General features: G+C 43.4%; 1 protein-coding gene across 1 annotated transcript in view; it reads right to left on the bottom strand.

The window, feature by feature from the left end:
- Positions 1 to 23,079, bottom strand: part of LOC148522216 (contactin-associated protein-like 2) — a gene marked incomplete at its 5' end in the record, with an annotated part of 88,581 nt that overhangs the window by 64,385 nt on the left and 1,117 nt on the right. The gene's annotated exons all lie outside the window — the stretch shown is intronic.

Genomic DNA, 23,079 nt, shown 5'->3' with positions numbered 1-23,079 from the left:
GGGGATTACTACTGGGGGTGGGGAGCTACTACTGGGGGCACTATATAGTGCCCCCAGTAGTAGACCCCCTATGCAGTGCCCCTTATATAGTGTCCCCAGTAGTGGTCCCCCCTGTGCAGTGCCCCTTGTTCCCCCAGTAGTAAGCCCCTTATATAGTGCCCCCAGTAGTACTCTCCCCTATGCAGTGCCCCCAGTAGTGATATCCCCTATGCAGTGCCCCTTATATAGTGTCCCCAGTAGTAGTTCCCCCCTGCAGTGCCCCAATAGTGGTACCCGTTATGCAGTGCCCTTTAAACAGTTGCCCCAGTTGTAGTTCCCCCCCTATGCAGTACCCCCAGTATTGCCCTTTATATAGAGCCCCCAGTAGTGGTGCCCCGATGCAGTGCTCCCAGTGGTAGTCCCCCCCTTGTAGTGGTCCCCCCCTTGTAGGGCCCCTAGTAGTAGTCCCCTCTTGTAGTAGTCCCCCAGTGGAGGTTCCCCCTCATGCAGTCCCCCCAGTAGTAGCCACTACCTTGTAGTGCCGTTGGTAGTAGACCCCCTTGTTGTTCCCCCAGTGGAGGTTCCCCCCTATGCAGTGCCCCCAGTAGTAGACACCCCCTTGTAGTGACCCTAGTAGACGTCCCCCTCCCCCAAGTACACACACATGTAATAAAACAAAAAAAAAAACACTTACCTGAATCCCCACTCTGTCTCCTGCTCCCGCCGCCACCATCCGCTGCTCAGTCCGTCCTCCCGGGCCTGGTCGCTCTGCATTATGGGAGAGACGTCATGACATCTATCCCATTACCCACTACGGGAGCCGGAAGATGGAGCGGCTCCGGCAGTGGGCGCAGCAGCTAATGAGAGTCTGACAGACTCTTATTGGCTGCTAATTAAAACACACAGCTGCCGGTGCCAGGGGCTGTGTGTTTGCCACCGTGTAGTGCTGACGGAGCTCCGTCCGGTCAGCGCTACAAGCGCGGTGCAGCTGTGTCACAGAGACACAGTCTGCCTGCGGCCCACATGGTCGCAGCTGAGGCGCCCTCCACTATATGGTGCCCTACTCAGCTGCGTACCATGCGTATGGGTAGAACCGGCCCTGCTTAGTGGTTGAAACTTGCTAGTATATACACAGTAAAGCTCCTGTACAGAACAGTGGTATGGGATTGAGAATATGCTGTCTCTACTAACCATAAACCACAACTAGATAGTCAGTATTAACTTTATATAATGTTACATTAGTTTCTCTACATTAAATAATTTGGATGTTCTGCGCAAATTCATATTTACTGACCTTTCAAACCTGCAGCCCGGAGACAAGATGCTGCTGACAGCTTCAGGCATGTCATTAACCCCAGCGTGATTCACATAATTTTAGCCCCGCCCCCTCCTATGGACCCGCAAATTTCCTGTAATATCTCCCCATCCTGCCCACTTCACTAGGAAGTGGGCAATATGAGGGAGATCTGTTTACTCTCCTGTGGGTGTAGGGGGTTACCCCAAAAATCGGGACCCTCCCCCAACATACGGGAGAATAGGCAAGCATGTGCTAAATTTATAAACATAAAACAAGATCCCTGGCTGCTGATTTTGTCAGTACTCACAGTGTAGGGTTCACAGTGTTCTGGGGTTGCAACAGTCTGGAATAAGGAATTTACCCTTAGACTGTAAGCTCCCACAAGCTGGGCCCTCTTCCCTCATGTGCTTTTCCTTCCCTCACTTATATCATCATCAGGGCTGGATGAAAGGGGGGGCGACAGGGGCGGTCATCCCGGGGTCCCCACACATAAGGGGCCCCTACACTCACCAAGGGTAAAAGTGGGCTGGAACGGGAGACGGAACCAGTTCCGCCTTCTTCGGCCTACCTAACCCCAGCACCGCAGGGAGGCTCCATTAGCTGGGTGCCCGCTGAGATTTTGTTACCAGCGGGAGACTGGCTCCCCCCCCGTCATGACGTCTCTCCCATAGTTCCGAGGAGCGGCCAGCCAGACGGACGCGGGAGCGGGGCTTAAGGTAAGTATTGTGTTTTTTTTTTTCGTATAAGCAGCTTCACTACAGAGGGCATTAGTACTGGGGGCACTACTACAGGGGGCATTGCTACTGTGGGCACTGCTACAAGGGGCACTACTTCTGGGGGCACAACTACAGGGGGCACTACTACAAGGGGCATTACTACTGGGGACACTACTATTGGGGGCGCTACTACTGGGGGGACAACCACAGGGGGCATGACTACTGGGGGGCACTACTAATGGGGGAATTGCAAGGGGGGGCACTGCATAAGGGGCACCACTCCTGGGGGCATTACTACTGTGGGCACTGCTTAAAGGGCACCACTAATGTGGGCTCTGCATAAGGATCACTGCCACTACTAGCAGCACTGCATAAGGGGCACCACTACTGGGGGCACTGCATAAGGGGCACCACTACTGGGGGCACTTCCTAGGGGGCACTACCACTGCTGGGGGCACCACTACTGGGGGCATTGCATAAGGGGCACTACTGCTGTGAGCATTGTATAATAGGCACTACTACTGTGGGCATTATGTGTAATAGGGGCAATACTACTGTGGGCATTGTGTATAAGTGGCACTACTGTGGGCATTGTGTAAATAGGGCACTGCTGTGTGTCAGAACATGAATAAGGGACACTACAATGTGGTGTAATGTGAATCAAGGGCACTATGTGCGGTGTAATGTGGATAAGATTGTGCAACTGGTGAGTAATATTTCATGCAGGTGCCTATATGTGTGTTTTTTTTCCTGTGGGTGTATATTGTGTGTTTATTTTGTGTGTGTGTCTGTGTTTTTTTTTTCATGTGGAGCCCATGGGCCCCATTTCGCAATGAGACATAACCCCTTACCTCTCACTAAAGGGGTTATGTCCTCCTTTCAGTATTTAACAAACAGCGCTGAGCTTAGCTTATCGCTGTTTGTCAATGTACCGCTTATGAGCGATACGGTCCCCATTGCGCATACCCCCATTTTGTCCATATATAATAGGGTCCCCACATGTTTGTTGGCCAAGGGCCCCTACAGACCTTAATCCGGCCCTGACAATCATCTCCTGCCAGGGGCGTATTAAGAGAGGAGGGGGCCCATGTGAATTCTCTGTCCGAAGTCCCCTCCTCTCTCCCTGGAGGACGGAAGCACATTGACTGCAGCAGTAGACTGGGCATTTTTCCAGTGATTTCCCCACTGCGCATGTGCAAGACGCCGGGAAAATGGGCATGGCAGCCATTTTTCAAGTGTTTAGTGCAGCTCTGCTAAAGCTGACGCAGGACTTCGGAGAGGTAAGTATTAAAAAATATGGGTGCAGGGTGGTGGTGTGGGCCCCCAGGACACAAGGGCCGGTGTGCACCACACTCCATTCACCCATAATAGATACGCCTACTTCTCCTCCCCACTACCAACAGCACCTATCAATTAGGTTTATGGCTGCTAATGCAACAATTGTTATAAACCATATCCATGTCCTGCAGTGTTCTGTGCTGCAAGTGACTTTGGGCCTGATTCAGAGCCGGACGCTCTGACAGAGCGCTCGCTCTGAATCAGGGCCGGCCCTCTGATTTTTTAGAGCGGCCCCCTGGCCGCTCGCATAACTGTGGGTGACCACCCACAGCTATAGTGAGCGGCCAGGAAGATGGTCGCGATGGTCAAGACCATCGCTACCATCGGGCTTGTAACGAGACCCTTGTGGTAGGGTCTCGTTGCACAAGCCCTAGAGTGCTTTCGGCTCAAACAGAGCCGAAAGCTCTCCCACTGACATCGCTAGTGATGTCAGTGGGGCCGGCCCCAGACGGTAGGCGTTCCCATGGGAACGCCTCCGTCTGGGCAGCCACGCCCCCGGCCCACCCACCAAAGGGGGCGTGCTGTCACTCAACATCGACAGCACGCCCCCTTTGGTACGAGACCCGAAGCCACGGTTTGCCCGTCGCTATCCGGGTCTCGCGCATGCGCACGACGGAGCCGGCTCCGTCGTGCGCATACGCAGTGGGCCACCATCGACCCGCTTGCGAGCGTGGTCTCAATCAGGCCCTTTGTTCATACTAATTTTGTCTATGTATTTTGTAGAGTGCTTTGGAGACCTTGCAGTGCCATATAAATAAAAGATAATAATAATATTATCTCTTCCCTCTAGTGCAAGTAGCCAAAATGCATTTTTTTGCCTCTGCAAAGAAAAATGCAATTACTGTACTTCCAACTTGTATGTGGCACTACAGAATAAAATATAATCACACTGTTACGCCTGCCTGCTATCAAAACAGTACGAGGTATATTTACTAAAGTGCAGGTTTTTAGAAGTGGAGATTTTGTCCATAGCAACCAATTCGATTCTACTTAACTCTTATTGAGCGCCTTATAGAAGATAATAGCTAGAATCTGATTGGTTGCCATGGGCAACATTTCCACTTCTAAAAACCCGCACTTTAGTAAATATACCCATACTTGTTTGGTTAATATCTATACAGACAATCTAACTTAGCTTTGTTTATGTGTAGGTCTCTATGACTGTATATCACCAATTCAGCAGTCATAGTTATGGATGGTTCCACTGTCATTCTCATTAAGCATCAAGCTGTATAATTAGCACAATGGCATAAGAGCCATTCAGCCTGATGCACACGGTCAGTGTGTAAGAGGTGTGAGACAGCTGTTTGTGCTACGTGACTGAATTGCTTATGTGACTGGGAGCTATGGATTGAAAACTGCTATAGAATCTGAATTTCATGGGTTTTTAGTACATACTCCCAACTGACATTTACATAAGATTTGGTCCTTGTTGAAGTCCTCATCATTTTACCATTTAGTTACATGGCTTATAGGCTTTCTTAAAGATGACAAGGAGGATTTCATGCTGGAACAGCTGAAGCTAAGTGGTATTGCTCCAGAGGTAGACTTTACATTCTGTTGTCTATGATCCTAGTGTACTGACGGATCAGCAGCTGCTGACATTGTGATTTGTATTACAATAGTACAGATGCGTCCTCATACAATATTCCTGTGGCCCTCCAAACATCCCTGCTCGGCGTACCAGGTCCTGTGCGACTCAACTCGGATGGCGCGCAACCGCTTCAGGAGACTGCAGTGATTCATTTGATATGCAACACTTGTGTATCTGTGTGTGACTGAGGACCTGATTCACTATTGATGGCAATATAGCGTACGCATGCAGTTCAACTGCGATAGTATGCTAATCCATAGCGATCACAATGCTGGTGCAGTACTACATAAGGACGCCCACTTCACCTACACACACATCCATAATGGTTAGCAAGTGCAAAAATATTGGTACAATCCAATACCATTGGACTCATACTAACAGTTAAGGCAGGTCAGACCTCTCTTAGGAATTGCTAACTTCAGCGCACGCTATGAGGCCTCAGGCTGCATAGGGTGTTGCAGTGGGTAATTTATGCACGCCTGTGCAATGGCGTTGAAATGCACTGGCGCGCCTACGTTTGCCCCCCCCCCCCCCGCATGCCTGCCTACTTTTGAAAAAGCATTTCAGAGAGATTATGAAAACAACAACTATGAGCGCGGTGGTAAATTGGGCGTGTACTGCTACATCTGAGAGGTGTGACATAAACCTGACTTACTGTACATCCAAATGTAAATGAGCCCCAAAGCAGTTACTACGATGTACATGTTGATGAAAACACACTGATACTTTTCAGAAAATGCATGTAGCCGTAGAGATCATTGTGCCTTATACCCAATGCAGGGAAATTATACTAATGATCCCATTTGATTGTATATATCTGTGTTTTTTTTTAATATAACAGCTTCATAATGGGGGTTTGGTGCAATCAGGGAGATTTCTACACTTTTCAGGGAGACAGGGAGTCTCCCTGACAAAGAGGGAGAGTTGGCGAGTATGACCCCCGTCACCACCCACAAACGGCACTCCTGTCAATCACTCTGCGATGGGTCTGCGTAGCTGCTGCGATCGCAGTCCCAATCGTAGTGGCCGGTGCGAGCAAGCATACTGACAGGGCCGGCTCCAGGGGTCTGGCGTCCTGCAATCGTGCGTGGCGAAGCTGCGTGCAAATGAAATTGGGGGCGTGGCCTCATCACCATAGGCCACGCCCCCTAAGTGATGCTATTTGGAGGCGTGCCCGCATGGCACGCCTCCAAATAACATCAGGCTGGGGGTAAAGCCCAGCCCTCCGTCACTGGCTGGGCTTCCCCCAACCCTCTCCCGTCAGTGAATGGATGCGCGCTGCATCCATTCACACTCAGGGGGCTGGCACAGCTGCGGCGGTGGGGGTCCCCAACCTCCCGATTTGACCACCCACAGGCCACTTCAGCCCATGGGTGGAACAGCGGTACAGTACTGTCCTGCTGAAATCGGGATGTTGGGGAGGGGTGCGCCCTCTATGGGTGACGCCCCTGTGCGACCGCACTGGTCGAACACCCCAAGAGCCGGCCCTGCATATGCCTGCGCAGTACGCAAAGATCGTCCGATTGCGTGCGTATTAGAAACTGCGATCCAAGCTGAATCAGGCCCCGTGTACGAATGTGTATACGAAGTACTACGATGCAACGGCTGCAGCTTTCTTTATGCCAAGTTCCTTTTGTGTACAGATTCAGACGTAAACGCACACAGATGTACAAGTGTCACATACAGATGTGTCCTCATACATCTAGCTTCCTTCCTTAAACAGCCCTTCTAGTCGCACAGTGACGCGAATAGGACGCACAAGCATCTTCTGTTGATTAAAATGATATGCAGCATGCCTATATTCTGTGTGTGACTGCTGGTGTATCTGCATGCGAAATGCTACGTTACAGTGTCACAGCTGCTGATACTGTAACGTAGCAATATGCATGCATAGATTCACACAGAACATGCCACATATCAGTTTAATCCGCAGAAGCTGCTTGTGTGTCCTATTTGCATCGCTTGTGCGAATAAGATGCATTTGAAAAGTTGCACGGAAAGACGCTTGGCGCTACCGAATCACACGGCGCTGATGCATTATGTGTGACATGTAGTTCACGGAGGGTATATGTAGTTGGACACATCTGAATTTAATTTATGAGTGCAGGTTTAGTTGCATCCAGTGGCGGATTTTACCTAGGGGCTGCGAGGCTGCAGCCCCCCCAGTAAAATCCTCCACTTGTTCAGTGAGCCAGTGCAGTCCGTGACTGCACTGGCTACACTGTGACTGGAGGTTGCTTCCTATTGGAAGCGTCACCTGCCAGTCAAGCACAGGACAGGCAGCCCCAAAAGGAGGTGTCTCCTGCCCCAGGGACTGACAGTCCAGACTGCGATAAGCAGAGAGTGGCGTCCAGTGAATTCCGCTGCTCTGCCTTTCGGGCTGGTCTAGTGTTATGCGCATGCGCAAGTCCCAGTGCCTGACATTCATTGTGCAGGCGCCGGGACCAGAAGCAACGGCAGCCCCCTCAGGTAAGAGGATAGGAGCTGCTGCTGGTTGCGTCCAATTGCAATAAAGTCACACATTTGAGGAAAATTATGAGAAAAAGAGGCTACGGTGCAGCTCACTCACGCCACTTAGCATATTGAGGCTAGGTGGAAGAGGACACATCTGTAGGGAAACTGCACTTGTCACAATCACATCATGAGCAGGAAAAACAAACTTGATATAAAAATAACTGTAAAAGGTTATGTTGTGTTCTGATGTTCTGTGCTGGAGCTCCAGTCACTTAGGGGCCTATTTATCAAATAATATTTGTGAAACCCCCATATGTATGAAGGAGGGACAGCAGCCACAGCCCACATAAGTTTCTATGGGGGTTGCAAAGCTGTCAGATGTACCAAGCGAGTTTGGCCCCATCAGCTAACATCATCTGAAGATAGCATTAGCCACTGTGGCCTTTGAGCTATACTTCACAAAATGACAATGGCCACAGTAGAGGACCTGGGATCCCGATATAGGGCCGAATTCAATTAGCCGTGAAAAGTGGCGAAAAGACGAATGAATTTGCCTCATTTGCAGGTTTTGACGCGGTTTTCTCCATGCACCTCCCTGCTTTTTGCCCTATTCAATTGTAAAACAGGCGAAAATGCAGATAGGCGAATGTTTTACAAAGTGAAACTAGCGAAAAGGACTTTTTTGGTGGAAATCATAAAATGCTTCAATGACCCTGGGAATCAATACTAGTAATAATAGTAGTAGCCCTAATAAAAGTATTTAGTGAACTTATTTTGAGGCAAAGGGCTGTTATATGCATATTTGCATATGTGTGGTAAAATTATAGAAAGCAATGTGTTTTCAGAAAAATAAGTACCATAGTTAAATTTGGGGTACATGAAAATGGGTACTAATATATTTTGATGTCTTTAAAATGAAGATTTAAAAAAACTTAAAAATTCACCTGCTGCAGCCTCCTGCAATCTCAAAAACACCCGTCTCACCCATATAGCCCCCCAAAATACCAGGCCCCCCACTTTTTACATTTTCACCCCCAATTTTTTTTTACTATTTTTTTTTTACTTATTAGTCATTAGGGGGGGGATGTTCACACTGTTCTGGATCAAATCACCACATTTGCAACGCAAAATAGAGTCTAACAGCCGGGAGCCGAGCGCCGGCATCTCATACCAGTTCATCTGAATCAGGTCTCAAGTAAATATCACATGAAGCTAATAATATATAGGACATGAAATCAATTATTATAATTATTATTAGAATTTCTAAGATGGACGTAGCTGTGTTCGTTCTTGCATCTATTGCTAGAGTCGCGGCTGCGAGTATATGCCAATGCTAGTATCAGCCCCTCCTTTGGTGTACAAGCGTGCAACCAAATATGCAAGGACTGAGACGCCAACTTTTAACACAGGTTAAAGTAATCTACATAAAAAATAGCAACAGAATATCAGAGTGCAATGAGCATCGATACAAAATAAAGTTCACTGTCCAAATTGTTTAAATTGTTTAAATTGTTTAAATGAATATATATATATATATATATATATATATATATAAAATTTCTAAAGTTGTCATGGGAAGGAAATTTGCTCTCACTCAATAAATCACTTACCTAATATATTTACATCTCACTAAAAAAGTGATATCGAAATGGTGAAAAGAATGAGCTTAATGTGTAATTTGCCTAAATAAAAATGTTACCATACTTGTTCTCTCACTAGATAGAACATAAAAAGCATTCACATTTAAAATAATTGTTGTGTGTAGGAAGTAGGAACTGAAAATAAATATGTGGAAACTACTGGGTCAAGTTTATGAAAAATTATGTTTTCAGTAGGTACTGTACTGCCTGTGCACCAAGTATGTACTGAGAATCTAAACTTTCTCTAGGTTTCATCAGTTAAGAGGAGAGCAGAATATATTGTGCTACAATATATTGCTGTAATGTTGCTCTAGGCTCCCTCTGTTTGTTAGTGCTCTATATGAAAAAGATGAATTCTGGGCAGAGGGAGCACTGAGGAATTTATTTTTTAATACATATAGGGGTCTATTTACTAAGCAGTGTTAGGAGACAGAGTGAAAAGTGATAAGGTGCCAGCCAATCAGCTCCCAAATGCCATCTCACAGGCTGTGTTTGAAAAATGACAGTTGGGAGCTGATTGGCTGGCACCTTATTACTTTTCACTCTGTCTCCTGCTTAGTACATAGACTCCATAATCCATAGAAAAAGCAGAGCATTGCTCCAAAATGCAGTATATTGCTATAAAAAGTGATATACAGAATAACAGTGTAGACCATGCGTGTGAGAGGGAAAGCATCAGAAATATTCCTCACATTATTTATTTTAATTACTAATTAAATATAAAAATAAATATTTTATATATATATAGATTTTTCCTACTGGCTAGTGGCACTTATACATTTGTGTTACCATCATTGGTGTTTTACATTCAGGAACATTATGTTATCAGCTTTAGGGATAATAACAGATTGACAAGGGATCACTGAAAATAATGATATTCACTTAAAATGGTCTTCTTGAAACGTGTAATTGCCTGCAGAGAATTCTATGGAGAACCCGCTCTGCCTCATTAGCACCATGGGATGAATTACATGAGCACAGCATCTAGAATATATAGCACAGCGTGAGGTCAGAACAGGCGTTCTACAGGGATGCATGAGCCCCAAAACAGACCAAAACAAATAATTGACTATTCAGTGGCTTAATGATGATCACCAAAGTAATAAGCTATTCCATTTTTGGAGACTGTTAATGACAGACTGACTCTGACTTTCACCGAAGGATACTACACAGCCTGTTCATTCAATAGCTATTTCTGTGATGCTTCACTGGAAGTTCAAATCTATGATCTCCCTGCGAGTAATCTCAGGGTAAATGTTTAGTTTATCTTACAGCAGTTTTATTTGATCTTCAGTTGGGGATTATCCAGTGAAATAGGGCTTTTACATGGCAAGAAGATAAATGGCATAATGTGTTATATTACAAAGTGATAAAACAATTCTTATATTAACGTTGGTCACCAATCAGATCCCTAATGCACCTGTTATATCTCTAACACCCCCATTATATCCGATTCCCAGTGGAAGGCTGTCTCTCCACAACTGTTTGTATCCTTTATTTTACTGTAGTCATACAATAAAACCATGCCCAGGACAATTAGATAAATGTTTTATCCTTTAACTATTGCATAGTAGATACACCATGGGGTAGAGTTACTATTCAGCAGTTTGTCAAAGCCGCCGATGAGCAGTGGCTTTAACTGATGGATTTAAAGGGGCAACTATAATAAAAGCTAACGAATCCGGATTAATCATTTACCACAGTTTGCATTTTAAAACAGTCAAAGCCGTCGTTCATCAGTTGCTTTGAGAAACAGACGAAAAATAGTAAAAATGTTGTCATTGTTTGTGTTTGTACAGTATGCATACCTCCCAATATTTCTAGAAGGAAAAGAGGGACAGGGCACACGCCGAAGACGCTGAGACACTGGGCAGCCCCCAAGCTCTGCTTACACAAGTGAACAGATGCCGTGCGCATGCGCACGGCATCTGTTCTCCTGCACACCTGCTGCTCTGCTAAGCAGGGCAGCGGTTTGTGCTCCCCCCAACTTCCCCCCCACCGCGGGACACTGCGGCCTGTGGGCGGAATAGCGGGACAGTCCCAGAAAAACGGGACTGTCCCGCTGGAAGCGGGATAGTAGGGAGGTATGCAGTATGTATGAACTGTTTTTCATACAGAGGAGCGTTCCAATGACCTGGCTGGTTGCAGAGACTGGAGGGGAAGCCAAAGTTCCCATTTATTGTGAATTGTAATTAACATTAACTGAACTGTCGTTATGCGGACAAAGTTGCACTATTGTTTATACTGTATTTGAAAAAAAAAAGTAAAATCACAGGCCAGGTCAAGCGCCCGATGTTTTACCTCTGTGACCCAATGTTTTCCGCCGGAAGACGCAGGTCAAAATTGTTTGAAGATCCATGCAATTTCAATGGGCGTTTCTGGGCGGTAACTAGGGGGGGTGGCTAAGTGTTGCGGGAGTGTCAGTATCAGTGACTGCATCTAAAGATGGAGCTGCACTGACACCATTAGCCATGAACACTCGGACATTCTGCGCATGCCATAGGCAGGTGCAGTGTCTGATGGTACGGACAATGGTGTGCCGATAGTGTGTTTTTGTGCGGCTGTGAAACCACTGCAACTACGTCCACCTCAGAAACACACCCTTTGTTTGTAATCGAATGTTAAAGAAATATAAAAATCCTGAAAAGCTAATTCAGCTGCTGAATGCTGACATCTGACCCCTGTGACTTGATTTGACTGGAATGCCCTTTATTATAGCCAATCATAGGCAGCCAGAGTGAGAAAATACACCCTTTCACAGCTGCATGCGCATAGCGTATACCAGTACATATGCATTTTCATAAGTTTGCAATGCCAGTGTGTAACCGGCCTAATAAATGGACATTGAAAAACATGTTTAGTGTTTTCCTCTTTGTTAATGCCATTCTGAGCTTTTGAGATACTGAGATTCCACTGTCCCTGAATATTTTCACCACCCAAATTGTGGTAACAAATCAGATGATAGCAATTCAATTTAAGACAAGCAAAAGTATTGTTTAAGGTAAGCTGAATAGGACTTTTTGTGTTCCTCTTATAATTTCTATGTGAAAATAAAAGGGTGTGGGTAAAAGCCGGAAACATAGTAACTGCATTGAAAAAGCCGGAAATCATAGCAAATGTATGAGAAAAAGCCGGAAATCATAGCAAATGTATTAGAAAAAGCCGGAAAGCACAGTAAAGTGCATTAAAAAAGCTGGAAATTATAGTAAATGCATTGAAAAAGCCGGAAATCATACATTCAGTATGGATTTCCGGCTTATCTAATACATTTACTATGATTTCCGGCTTTTCTAATACATTTACTATGATTTCCGGCTTTTTCAATACTTGCAATATGATTTCCGGCTTTTCTAATACATTTACTCTGGATTTCCAGCTTTTCTAATACATTTACTTTGGATTTCCGGCTTTTTCAATACATGTAATATGATTTCCGGCTTTTCTAATACACTTATTATGGAGTTCCGGCTTTTTCGATGCATTTACTATGTTTCCGGCTTTTACCCTCTTCCAAAATAAAACATAAACACAAAAATGGTATGAAAAGGGGAAGCTAAATGTGTTGCCTTTTTACATCTGAATCATTTCTATATGCAAGATGGGGAATTGAATTGGGCCCTAGTCTTCTTCCAAACCAAGCTCATCCCTGCTTCTGCAACTAAAACATGGGATTTATGAAACACTGAATTGATCAGAAGTTGGTTTCCTTGGAAACTAATAAGAAGTCGTCCTTCCAATAACACACCTTTAACAAGTCTTTTTTTTAAAATCATATTCAAGTTTGTATCACTTATCTAACCATTTGGCATACATCCCCTAAACAAACACATCTACCTACCTTCCTGCTATAAACCTGCAGTAGAGAGAGAGAGTGGTTGGGAACCAAGTGGTTCATAGAATAGGGGACTGTTGCCTTTATCTTTTTTTTTTTTTTACTTTTGAGGTTACCTCTCAACAAGTATATAATACCGGATGGATTTTTAGTTCGGCATTTGATGCTTCCAGTAGAGTACTGTACAAGTTTACAACATCTAAAAAACTTTCCAATACTCAACAGAAGTGATTGCTTCTCTGCTGCCTGCCTGATACCATGATCATATATTTGTCCAGTCACAGGGCTTTTGGAGGTCAGTGGTCATACGATCCTAAGTTTCTCTGCTGGACCACTCCAATCCTGCAGTGATAGCGGTCATGACGAAATTTCTCAAGTGGCAGATACTTTAATTTACAAGCCAGTAGCAAAGAAAATTTTCTTTTTGAATGAAAAAGACAAAAAGCTTCCATAAACACAGGTACAATCTGAGATGTATAGTGGGGATTCAGTATGATTGACCGCATGGCCGGCGGTTCAAATCCCAACAGTGGCATCCCGGCAGCATTGAATATTCAGATCGTACCAAGGTAAGTATTTCCTACCCTATTCTACCCCCTAACCCTCCCTTAGGGGTGCTTAACCGTAAACCTCCCCCCCAAATGCCTAACCCCAATCCCCCCTCTAAGTGCCTAAACCTGACCCCCCCTTCCACACCACCTAAACCTAAGTCCCCTGGGGGGGTGCCTAACCCTAACCATTACCTGGGGATGCCTAACCCTAACCCTCCCTTCCCCTAGCTTAACCCTAAACCCCCAGGGGGGGTGCCTAACTCTAAGTCCCCCCCCGGGAACCTTAAACCTAACCCTCCTCCCCCCGCGGCTGTCCACGCCCGGCTTACCTTCGATCGGTAAGCCGGGTGTCGGGCTCCCAGCGTAGGTAAAATGACAGGTGTCGGGATTTCGACGGGTGTCATTTAACCCCTTGCCAGGATTAGACAGTCGGGAAGCCGACGGTCGGGATTCCATCCGTCGGCTTCCCGTACAGTGGCACCCAGTACCAATACATTTTGCACTTATATTAAACAGATAGATACACCTACAGGGTTTAATTAAGAATGGAAAATTTATGCACTATTCACAGTTTAATACATTATCTGTGGTCAGACCTTTCACTGTTCCTCTCCAGACCCAATCAATACAAAGCTTCATGTGCTCAGTCTCACCACCAATTGACATAAAGGAATTAAATGTATTAAGTCAGAAATTATAATGATTAGTTAAAACAATTTATTTTTTAAGTTGTCAGGCCTGTGTGCCCTTATACACCAGATTCCAGAATTTTAAATGCATATGAAAGAAAATTACAAAGAGCCAATGTGAACAGAGTAAAAAAAAGTTGGTACTTGAACTATGTACATACAAACACAATGAAAACCAGTGAGGTCGATAGTGAGTTAAATGTACACCTGTTCAGTTCAAGTATGTCCAATTCCAGGTGTCTTTTGCAGCTTGCATAGGACAGGTGCACTGATAATAATGACTAGTACCAAACCAAGTGTACAGATAGGGAGCGGGCAAGGGCACATCTATAATGAGTGCAGGGTGTGCTGTGCACATGGGTCGCTGGGTCCAGAGGTGCCTACACTGCACATCCTGCACCAAATAAAAAAAAAACATACTTCTCTATATGTGTTGCAGGCATTACTGGAAAACATACTGGCACAGGTGCCATGTTTCCAGAGATCTGTACATGCAACAGTTAAATCCCCTAGGAAATGCCCATGCTATTTTCTCGAGATCAAAGCATGCACAGAGTCTACTGCAGAAATCAACCAGTGAGAGAGGGCCACCCCTTTCATCATATGGCACGATGTGTTCAACTCTGCATACAAGCTAACAAACATTTTCTCCGTGCACACAATTGCTCTAGATTTCTGTCCAACTTAGTATCAGCCTAGAACATGCATATGCCATTTAGAGAATCACTGTACAGTCTAATTACCGTTATTAAATCCATTTTTAAGGCATGTGCTTGGTTTTGCAAGCCACAAAGATGGCATCTGTAAGAATGCAAAAATGCTGTTAGCACCCAGATGTTTGTTGTTCAACATGGGCTATGCTCATTAACTGAATTTAAAGAGAAAAAAATAAATAAATAGTTTTCTTGTTGGGACATGCATATTTATATAAAATTCAAATAGTAGTCTTTCCTTTTTAGAAGGACCCATATAATTAGTCTGCTCTGGATTAATTGTCCATATTTTCTAACCACTCCAAGGCAGCATATTGCACACAAGATATATGTGCTTGGTACCACCATTTATGTGTTTTATTTTGTTTTGATTTAAATAGGCTGTTTTAAATTTTTTTCTTGACAGGGATCTGTTTAGTTCAATAATCATTGTGAGTTATTGTCATAATAAATAATATTTAATAACACACTGTCTTTGCGTTCTTAAACAGCTAATGTGTCAGGCTTGGTTATTATAATTCTATGTTTATATAGTGAATTGTTTGAATACAGTATCTATGATTAGAAGGGCTAACTGAGAAAATCCTGCTCTTGAACTAAAATGGTTGTACTTTATGTTTTTGGGTGTCTTAATAATACTTAGATCAGAGGGTAAATGTAATTGTGTGCGGAGTTCTGACATCGGCGAGTCCCGCACAAGACTGCCCGATGTTTTAAAATAGCAGTCATTTAACAGGCAAAACCAGGTTGATTTTACCTGTTAAACAACTGCTACTAAAACATCAGGCAGTCTCGCACAGGACTCGCCGATGTCAGAACTCCACACCTTATTACATTTACCCCCAGGTGTTTTTTAATCAATCCTTTCATGCTCAGTGCATCTTACTGTGACATTCATGCAAATCGCTTCTAAGGGGGCAGTATCAAATTTTGTAGAAAGTGTAGGCTGTTAGTGTTTTCATTTGTTATGCACAAAGTAGACAATTAAGTGAACAAACAAGGATATACTGTATTGTTAGTGCAAAGATCAGCACTGTATCCTTCATTAAAACAGACAAGTCTACCAAAAGCAGACTACATTTCATGCAACAGGTTAATGCTTTAAGAATTAAGGGTGGAATTCAATTTTGAATTCAAAACGGCTTATTGTGCAAATTTGTACTTATCGCACTATCCTATTAGCTGCAGTTTTCGCATAAAATATAAAGTCGATAAGTTGGGGAAAATCCCTATTTCAAAGTAAAAATGTTGGGATTTGGTTCAGAACCACTAGGACACCCTCCTTAATGACTAATTTGGCAAAATAATTATTTAATTAGCTTAATTTGGCCAATAATGATGTGTTATTTATGGGGTGAAAAGTGCAAAATGGGGGTGCAATATGAATGGGACAGGTGTTTTTAACATTGCAGGTGGATGTTAGATGTGTATTTTGAAGTTTTTTTAAATGTGTCTTTAAATGACAGAAATACATACTTATAGGCATTTTTTATGCACCTCAAATATAAAAGAACATTATTTTGACAAAAAAACCTTGCTTTCTATGATTATTTGACTAATTTAGAAATATTCATATAACAGCCATTTGACACAATTTAAGAACACCACATGCTTCTATTAGGGTCATTAATATGCTTGTATATTGTTATCTTATATCACTTTGCCTTTTTTTGGAGTATAGGCAGAGTCCCCATTTTCACCTATACTTATTGCAGGTAAAACCAGGAGATTTTTTTGCGTGAATGCCACATTGCGACTTTTGGAATTGAATTGCACAAAAAATGGATGCGCGTATAGACACAACAAGCAGAATTCGCATGTGAAGGGTGCAAAAACGTAGCTAGCGAAAAGTTAATGCATTATCGCGGATAATTGAATTTCCCCCATAATCTTTATTTTAAACAAAGTCCCAATTTAAAAAAATAATCCTATTTATTACAGTGTTAAAAATAAAGAGCTTGTTATAGCACGTTAACTGACAGGGCAGCATGTTGTATTACTATCCACTTTACATCACAATTATGGTTAATAGAGAATGTCCGGAAGAAGATAAAGTGCACAACTAATAAATGTGCAAGGTTGAAAATGTCACAGGAAGGAGTATTCAAACAGCATTTAGTATAGTATTGATTAATTTAAAAAATAAACAATTTTAAAAATAAGGGCACAAGGACGATTAGATACATAAAAAAGACTCAAATTTTACCTCCATATATTGTTATAGTGAAATAATTATGTTTAAGAAATGTGTCCTTCAGAAGATTACTACGTTATGTGTATCCTTTATTATAGCTATATAAACCAAAGCAGCAGTACGTTCCCTAGTTACAGCCTGTATATAAGGGACAAGCCCGACAACACAATCGCTGACTACAATAAATTGCAGAACACTGACCTGCCTCAAGGACATCCAAGACTCGTGCAATTCCATGTGGCACTGCCATTACTCTATTATGTAGGAGAATTAATTGTGACAAGGCAGAGTGGGGGATGAAAGGTATTTAAGTAAGTGATTCATTCTGATGTGTTCTGAATAGTAATGTTGTTAAGATGGGTATGAATACATATATACTCCCACCCACCCACCCAAATATATTTATATAATGAGGGCCACTTTATTTGGTACATATGTGTACAGGCTGGGACCTTTCTTTCCCCCAAATATCCTGAATAATTTGCAGAATGTATCTAACAAGGTGCTAGAAACATTCCTTAGATATTCTGGCTCATGCTGACATGATAGCATCACGCAGTTACGGCAGATTTGTCGGTTGCGCATTTATGGCGCAAATCTCCCCTTCCATCACCTCCCATATCCCAGTCTGGTGACTGTGGAGGCCACTGGAGTACACGGAACTCATTGTCATGTTCATGGAGCCAGCTTAATATGACATGTGCTTTGTGACCAACTTTCTAGTTTATACATAGGAATGGAAGTGACTCTGCAACGCATAACAGAATCCCAATTGCCATGTCCCAGTGCTATTTAGGAGGTTGATATCAACATGTGCGTATATGCACCCCATACATGCCTATCCTCCTGGTTTTCGCGGAAGGCTACAGATTTTTTGGGTAACCCCCGCATCCCCGGAAGGGTAGGCATTTCTCCCGCATTCTGCCCACTTCCTAGTGAAGTGGGCATAATTAGGAGAATATCCGCAGCGATCGCCGGTGTCCGGCGATTTGCGTAATTTGGCTCCGCCTTAATGATGCTAATTGTCAGGCCCCGCCCCCATCACCACCCACCTGCCTCTCCTCCTAGGGCTTCACCCGGGGAAGAGACAGCAAAGGTACTCAACTATGATGCACCCATTTGTTTAAACAGCATTGCTCACTATGAGCATATGCAATAAGTCTTATACATTGATGTAGATCTGGTCTGTAATCACAACTCTGATACCAGTTATACTTTCTGGTTAGGAAGCTATGTTGTGTTCTGTGCTGGAGCACAATCACCAATTTCCAGTTCTGTTTTGTAAGCTGATTTCAACATGTGAGTATGTTTTATTCTGCTATTAATCTATATTGAATTGTTTCCAATATATTTAGATATTAATATGAACAGTTTGAAAAGCTATTATTATGTTTGCTAGATACACTCTGACAATCTATCCATGTATGCGAATTATGAACTTGTGACGTGTTTTAATCTCACTTATGAATAACGGGTATAAAGAGACCTACCCCTTGATCAATAAGAAATTCTTGCTTGCTGATGTGGATTGGGGAGGTCTTGACTGCTGTTGAACTGCTACTCTGTACATTTGACCCCCATTGTTGGTGTTGCCCATTTTATCATTTTGGAGAATGCAATAGAAAAATGATAGCTAGCATCTGATCCTCACAGATGTCAGAGATGGAGAAGGAAGTGTAAAGGTCTCATGGATTCCCAGTCAGTGACCTGCACAGAGTGATAGGCACCTGAAATAAAAGGGCTACCACCAGGGCCGGATTGATGGCCACATGGGCCTGGAGCTGAACATGACCAAAGGGCCTATTATGAGAAGCAGAGGAGGCGTGGCCAGTGCCATGTGGGCGTGTACACCCCTATACTCTCTGCTCCAATGTCTCCTTAAATATGTAAAAGGAAAAAAATCCTTCATTTTTTGAGGTAAATAGAAATACAATTTTACTACTTATGATTTATGGCTGAGCGTGTGGAGAGCAGATGGCCAGTCAGCATCATGTTGTCATGACAATGGGCCTATTTTTATGTGGAGGCCTGGAGCTGTAGCTCCATCCGCCCCATTGTTAATCTGGCTCTGGCTACCACAGAATTTGCAGTGCCATGCAATACCCTCTGGTCTATGCTTATTTGGTAAAGGGTTCATTCTACAGAAAAATTATGACAAAACATACGCCCTGGCTATGTCAAATCTACATTTGAGGACTAGATCAAAACAGTAAGTACCAAATCATGGAATGGCAAGCACAGTCTCCAGACTTAAACCCCATCAAGCTGGTTTGGGATGAACTGGATAGTTGTGTGAGTCCAAAGCAACCTCTAGTGAAGGAGCCATAGTTCTCTACTGAAGTTCATATGCTGCTTCTATTGTGTGACATAATGTGAATTGAGGGTGCTGTGATGTGGCATAATGTGAACTGGTGGCACTATACTGTATCATAATATGAACTGGGGGCACTACAATTGGCATAATGTGAAGTGGTGGCACTACTATGTGGCATAATATGAACTGGGGCACTTCAATGGGGCATAATATCAACTGGGGGCACTACAATGTATCATAATATGAACTATGGGCACTACAATGAGGTATGATATGAACTGGGGCACTGCATAGCATAATGTGAGGTAGGAGCTCTGTGTAGCATAATGTGAACTTGATACACTGTATAGCATAATGTTGACTGGTGGCACTGTGTGGCATAATATGAACTAGGTGAACAGTAGCATAATGTGAACTGGGGGTACTATAATGTGTCAAAATTAAAATTGGAGGAACTTTGTGGCATAATGTGAGCTGGGTGCAAAGTGTGGCATGAGTTGAATTTGTTGCACTACAATTTGGCATACTGTGAACTAGGGCATAACTATGGAGCATTACATTAACTAGGGCACTACTAAAGGGCAAAAAATAACTACCACTCTATTAAAGTTGTGTCTCTTTAGAAGCATTGGGAGCCCCTTCAAAATGTGCCTATGGAGCCCACAAAGTTCTAGTCATGCCCCTGCACAAACATATGTATGTGTAAATATTTTTCCTATAAAAATTAAAAATAGATTAATCCATTTAGTTTCTCTGTAAAAATAGATTAAAACCATAGTAGGACCACAACACTTTGATTTATATGACACATTTTACATATTAAGTTGCCAGTTACATCATACTTGCCGACAATCAGCTCCCTCCTTCCGGGAGGGAGCTGATGGTCGGCTAACAAGGGGGGCGTGTCCGGACAGCTGTGACACATGCTGCATCATCGTGGCCCCGTCCCCTCTTCACAATGCCGTTATTTTTGTCACTGTGAAGCAGGGAGCGGGGCCACGATGAAGCGATTCAGCGCGATTCGCATCACCGGCCCCCCCGCTGCAGGGGTTTTCTATTGTATTCTGGAGGGAGGTCGGCAGGGTTGGGGAATGTCGGGAGGCTTGCCTGCCTTTCTGGGGGGCCGGGAGCGGAACCCGATATTCGGGAGGCTCCCGGCCAAATCGGGAGGGCAGGCAAGCCTGAGTTGTGCTTTGTGTTTCCAACACAGCATACCTTATCTGTTAACGCACATTGTATGCCTTGATTACATTAAAGCATATAAACAGACATACATTTTTTGTAATTATTTTATTTTACTTAACTGAAGAAAACCATGGAGGAGAAGGAGGGAGGTGCAAGTTTGAGAACTGTGTAAAACATCCTGTACAGGAGAGTGCACATGAATACTCAGGCCAGGCACTGCCGATAAGCAGCTTAAGGCAGCTGCCAAGGACAAAAAGATCTTAAAGGTCACCAATGAATGAGGGAAAAACTGGTGAACAGGGGTTTCCAGTATGTGAGATAATCTGGTGTGTAGGGTTTGGGATGTGAGGAAAAAGCTGGTGATCATTTATACATGTGAGGGAACAACTAATGAACATTTATATATGTGAGGAAACAACTGCTGAACATTTATATATGTAAGGAAACAACTGGTCAACAGTTCTAAGTACATGTGAGGGAACAGCTGGTGAGCAGTGGCCATCTGCAAGAAGAGAAAGGGACAGTCTGGCATCTGTCCTAGTGTCACGATTTTAGGTGACTGTCATGCTCAGTCTGGATTCCATCCTCACAGTACAGAGAGTTGGGACAGTTGGGAGATGTGTCAAGTGAATGTCGAGCTGCATTCACCTATCAGTTGTACACACAGCACTGTCCACGTGTTGGGTGGGAAAGGGTCAGAAAAAGGCCTCACAAGGGATGCAGTGATATCCATGCCCCTTACATTGTGCCATAAGGAATGAGGAATTACTCCGGTAAGGTGACCAGGGCAGTTATTCGTTTTTCTTTGTGCCCCTCTGGTGGCTGAATGCAAGTGACTTGCCACACCCCTTCAGTTTTTCACAATCACCCTTCAGTGGGCCTCTACCATTGCATTCCCCCCTGTAGGCCCTTCATGCCCTAATCCCACACTGGTAAGGTATTTCAGGATATAAGGTATTTACAGTAGCTTACTGTGATGTGATGGACTCTTTATGGAGCTTCGCTGGTTGCCAGCAACTAGTTGTCATTGACCTCTCCTACTGGACAAATTAGTCACTCCCCGCCTCTGAGGATCTCCTACATAACAACATTTTGTATAAGCATATCACTGTCGCTACTAGCCCCATTTTCCAGCATGAATCTGCTTCAATTTCTTAGGTAATGTGCAGCTACTGCAGCACCTCTTTGTTGGCTGCTCTGGCTGATTGCTTCATTACCACTTACTATAGATCAGGATTGCTGTATAGCTGCAAGAGCAATGACAAAGGTTGCTGGGCTCAATGCAGGACAGCCAGGCTATAGATCAAATTGTGCGCTTTAATCTATTGCACACAGGGAACAATACAGCTCTGGAACAGGTTATTAGTAAATACTTTTATTTGCTAAGCTCCATTTCCCAAGTCCCTGCCTTCCAAATGCGACGTTCTTTCATATTTTTACGGGATTACTAGTGGAATATTTTTTGGGGAGAATACATCCTTACGTTTTTTACATTAACAAACTATATGAAATTAATAATAATTTTTTTTAATTTAGTCATTCAAACATTTCAGATTCATATCACATTTTCTTCTAAATAACAAAGGGATCTTTTGGCTTCTCCAATCAGACTAACATGTGGTATAGTGCTGCCCTCTACTGGTCTCAACTTGTGCTCTTGTCTATCTTTACTGATTGTTAATTCGCTGAAGCAGGAGATTTAAAACCAGAACCGGGATTTACCCAAAAGTGAATCTAGTTAGTATATGCTGACAGGAGCAAAAATTATATATTGCAATCCATGGATAAAACACATGATCGTGTTCATCTAATTACACAGTACACTAACGGTTTGATATTAGGATTTGAAACATTGATATCCTTAAAATAAGGACTGTAATTTCATAGTTTGGGACACTCTGCACTAACGCATAAAGCCTGAAGAGGAATATAACAATGGGCCTGTTCCACAGACTGTTAAAGCTACAATCTCACATACACATTTCTCTCTCTCTCTCTCTCTCTCTCTCTCTCTCTCTCTCTCTCTCTCTCTCTCTCTCTCCCTCTCTCTCTCTCTCTCTTTTTGTGAGTATTAAGGGTTGTACATGATTAACAAGAATTTTTTTTTTCAACACGCATGCGCACACACACATTAAAATACGCACATCACAATATACACACACATATCTCAACATTTTGCTTTTTAAGTTATTATGTTGCTGTATAATAACAGTACATACTGCCAATGTCAGATGAGACAAAAGACTATGATTTATGCTGTTTCGTGTACTTTCTATGTTGATCAAATTGTAATTGTATCTAAAATAATTTTTTTACAATCGGACATATTAATCTGGCTTCAAATGCCTGTATAGAGAGTTAGGTCATAGGATCACTGTCCAATGTGACTACACATGTGCATTGTGAAATTGGATGAGATCTGCCCCTTGGCACTTGGGATGATTGGTTGGCTCACTTCAGGAATTATTGCATTTTCATATAAAATCCCATTGACTTTGATAATATGTTTACTAGCTATGACTGCAGTTTTTGAACACTTGAGTGCAATATTGCATGCCACCCGATATTTAAAAAAAAAAAAAA

Source organism: Taudactylus pleione, unplaced genomic scaffold, assembly GCF_031769625.1.
Source record: "Taudactylus pleione unplaced genomic scaffold, aTauple2 ptg000150l, whole genome shotgun sequence".
Classification (NCBI taxonomy): Eukaryota; Metazoa; Chordata; class Amphibia; order Anura; family Myobatrachidae; genus Taudactylus; species Taudactylus pleione.
The sequence above is the reverse complement of the archived record's forward strand: the minus strand, read 5'-3'. Positions and strand labels throughout refer to the sequence as shown.